The 3,961-nt window shown below is 39.8% G+C and overlaps 1 pseudogene; it reads right to left on the bottom strand.

Moving 5' to 3' along the window:
* Nucleotides 1–3,128: 3,128 nt before the first annotated feature.
* On the bottom strand, nt 3,129–3,695 carry LOC132492572 (molybdopterin synthase catalytic subunit-like; annotated as a pseudogene).
* Nucleotides 3,696–3,961: the final 266 nt, after the last annotated feature.

Genomic DNA, 3,961 nt, shown 5'->3' with positions numbered 1-3,961 from the left:
GACAAGGTTTAAACTGTAAGCCTGGCATTCAAAGCCATCCCTGATCTGGCTCCTTTATCTCTCTCCAAGCTCATTTCCTTCTTCCACCCTTCACACATCTTTTGCTCCAACCAAACAGAGCTACTCACTCTTCACTCTTCCACAGATGTACACCTTGTCTTTGCTCTTTTTTTTTTTTTTTTTTTTTTTGGCCATGCTATGCAGCTTGTGGGATCTCAGTTCTCCAACCAGGGATTGAACCCATGCCCCCTGCAGTGGAAGCATGGAGTCCTAACCACTGGACCACCAGGGAATTCCCTGCCTTTGCTCTTATTATCCCTTCTGCCTGGATTGCCCTTCTCACAGCATCTTTGTGGACTGAAGTCTTTCTGCTCTTCATGACTTGGCTCAGATGTCATCCCTCCATAAAGTCATCTCTTTTCTCCCAATTGGAAGTGATCTTTATTGCATTGTGTGTCTATCCTTGATTTCCTCACCTGCAGGGCCAGGGCTGCAGCAGTACACATCTCTGGGGATGGAGGCATTCACTTCATAGTCTATGAGATTGGTTTTCCTTAGAGTTGTACAGTAAAAACCACCTGTGCAGCCTTACATGGTCACTCTGGGTAGGTTTATGTTATCCACGGGAGTCTATAGGGATGGTCTTATGAGCTTTTCAAGCACTTTTGCAAGATTTATTAGCTCCCAAACATGAAAAGAAAACTGCAAATCTGAAATTAATGATAAGTTCTAAAGAAAAATTACTTACTTTACAGTAAAACATTTTTACACTAAAATGTAAAATGTTTACACTGAAAATTGTTTTTACAGTACAAAATTTTAAAATTTAACTGGTGGGATACAGCTTCCAAAGAAAGAGGAATTAAAGTTGGTGGTGATGATGATGATTGATGATAGGTAACATTTATTGAGTGCTTACATGTACTAGATACTATTCTAAATGCTTTACACATTTTAAACTAATTTACTGCTTACAGCATTTTTATGAAATTGTGCTATTATCGTTATTTCAAAGATATGGAAACTTAGGTATAGCCTATGAATGTCTTAAAATGGCCCTGCTTGCCTGCATCATCCTCTAAGTTCTAGAGCACAGGGGCCATGAATGCCTCAGCGCTGTGTTCAGCTCAGGCCGTGGCATAGAATAGGTGCTCAGGGGCTGTAAAATGAAGGTACGAATGAATCATTGAGTTGAAGGTCTTCCACAGCATCTTAGATGTGTGATGTACATCTTTATGGGATGCATTGCCTTACCTTATAGTTTTTTTTGTTCTTATCTCTATTACTAGGCTCCATGGAGACCTGGAGCATCATTCTGGATACAGGTCTATTGGTTGTTCTGCAGAAGCGGGCATCTGCTGTTTTTAACATAAATATTCTATGCAAATAATGAGCAAAAGAGAACAGGGGTGACTACATTATTATTGGACAAAATAGATTAAGTGATAATTATACATGTGAAATAATTATCCCAATCAAACTAACATATCCATCACCTCTCATAGTTACCATTTTGTGTGGGTGGTGAGAACACTTGGGATTTACTTTCTTAGCAAAATTCAAGTATATAATATGTTATTATTAACTACAGGCACCATAATGTACATTAAGTTTCCAGAACTTATTCATCTTATAACTGAAAATTTGTACCCTTTGATGGATATTTCTCCACCATTCTACTCTCTGTTGCTATGAGTTCTACTTGTTTTTGTTTGTTTGTTTTTCAGATTCCACATGTAAGTAAGATCATGTGACGTTTGTCTTTCTGTGTCTGGCTTATTTTACTCAGCATAATGTTCTTCAGGTTTATCCACGTTATTGCAAGTGGCAGGATTTTCCTTCTTTTTTTTTTCAAGGCTGAATAATATGCCATAGTATGTATGTACCACATTGCTTTACCAATTTATCTGTTGATGGACTCAGGTTGTTTCCATACCTTGGCTATTGTGAATAATGTTCAGTGAACACCAGAGTGTGGATATCTTTATGAGGTAGTGATTCTATTCACTTCAGATATGTATCCAGAAGTGGGATTGCTGTGTCATATGATAGTTCTATTTTTAATTTTTTTTTTTTTCCGGTACGTGGGCCTCTCACTGTTGTGGCCTCTCCCGCCGCGGAGCACAGGCTCCGGACGCGCAGGCTCAGCGGCCATGGCTCACGGGCCCAGCCGCTCCGCGGCATGTGGGATCTTCCCGGACCGGGGCACGAACCCGTGTCCCCTGCATAGGCAGGCGGACTCTCAACCACTGCGCCACCAGGGAAGCCCTATTTTTAACTTTTTTGGGAACCTTCACACTGTTCTCCACAGTGGCTGCACCAATTTGCATTCCCGCCAACAGGGCACAAGAGTTCGGTTTCCTCCACATCCTCACCAACACTTGTTATCTCTTGACTTTTAGATAATAGCCATCCTACAGGTGTGGTTTTGATTTGCATTTCCCTGAAGGTTAGTGATGTTGAGCATCTTTCCATGTACCTGTTGGCCATCTGTATGTCTTTTTTTGAGAAATGTCTGTTGAGGTCCTTTGCTCACTTTAAAAATCGGGTTATTTGCTCTTTTGCTGTTGAGTTGTATGAATTCTTTTTTTAAAAAACTTTTAAAATCATGTTTATTTAGCTTATTTAAAAATATATATAAATTCTAAAAATATTTCATACCAAGAGTATTCGATAAGGACTTTTTATACCTTCCAGTTCTGCCTACATTCTCAAAACACATCCCTGATACCAATGACATCACTGGGCATGGGGTAGGGGGTTGGGGGCAGCCCCTGGGACAGTCACTGAGGAGGGCCACACCTCAGTGTAAGTCAAGTTACAGTTAGAACTTAGTCATAGAATAATAGTTCTAACACAGGCGTCTTTCCTTACATTCAAATTATTCTTCCATTTTTTCCCTAAAGCCTTTCTTTCCTCTCTAAGCCCTCATCCTAAGCACTCATTTATTTTGCTTATTCATTTTGCTTTTTTTCTCTCTTTTGTTCCACGGGTGTGACATAAAAGATTATGTTCAGTAAACTATCTTCTGGAGAAGAAAAATCAAAACATGATCAAAGATAAGAATTTTTTTTTAAAGATAAGAAATTACCAAGTTTAAATTTTAGGACTCTAAAAACCTAAGTGGTTTAATCATCAGTTGCCCAAAAGCATTCTTTGTTTCTTTTCCAAGATGATGATGATTCTTCATACATTTCCTTTTTCCATATGGGTACCTTGGCTTTTAAAGTATCAATGGCATAGCTCACCGCTTCGAGGGATGCAGCCCTATGGGCTGAGGACACAGCATAATGATTGCTTCTGACACTGGAACTAAGCCAAGTCGATGGAACACTGCTATGTGTTTGGCCATTTCTGCCTAATGTCACTACAAATTTTTCTGACTTCATTTTCTGCCATTGGTAGATATGCTTCATGTTCTAAGCTAATGACTTTTTTCCCTTCGAAGTCACTTCTTGTAGTTCCTACAAATAGGGAGATTGCACCACAGAGTGGAGAAATCACAAGCTGTGAGACTTCATCTACTGAAAGTTTCTCAGATGTGAATTTTATTATACCTTTAGATTTCTCTTCAACTTCATTTATATCTTTCCCAGGTGGCTCAAAAGCACTATCCTCCACTAATGGGGGTGGGGGGATAATGGCAATTTCGTCTCCTGATTGAAGCAGGAGGAGCTGATCTCCAAGCTCGACATATTCTTGAGGAACAGCAAACATCACCTGATTTCTGACATCAGTCAATCCAGAATGGCGCGTTTCTATCTCATTCCACAGCTGCAATGCTTTTATTTCTTGTGGCACAGAAATGGTCTCTGAGCGAATTCCTGTTATTTCAGCACTTTTTGCAAAATACAACACTTCCACCTGGCACCATGGCACCATCCCGCCAGGGAACCCTAGCCCGGTATCCCCAAATTCTTTATATATTTGGGGTATTAACTCTTTATCAGATATATGGTTT

This window comes from Mesoplodon densirostris, chromosome 6 (assembly GCF_025265405.1).
Source record: "Mesoplodon densirostris isolate mMesDen1 chromosome 6, mMesDen1 primary haplotype, whole genome shotgun sequence".
In the NCBI taxonomy this organism is placed as follows: Eukaryota; Metazoa; Chordata; class Mammalia; order Artiodactyla; family Ziphiidae; genus Mesoplodon; species Mesoplodon densirostris.
Note: the sequence above shows the minus strand (reverse complement) of the source record. Positions and strands in the feature narration are given on the sequence as shown.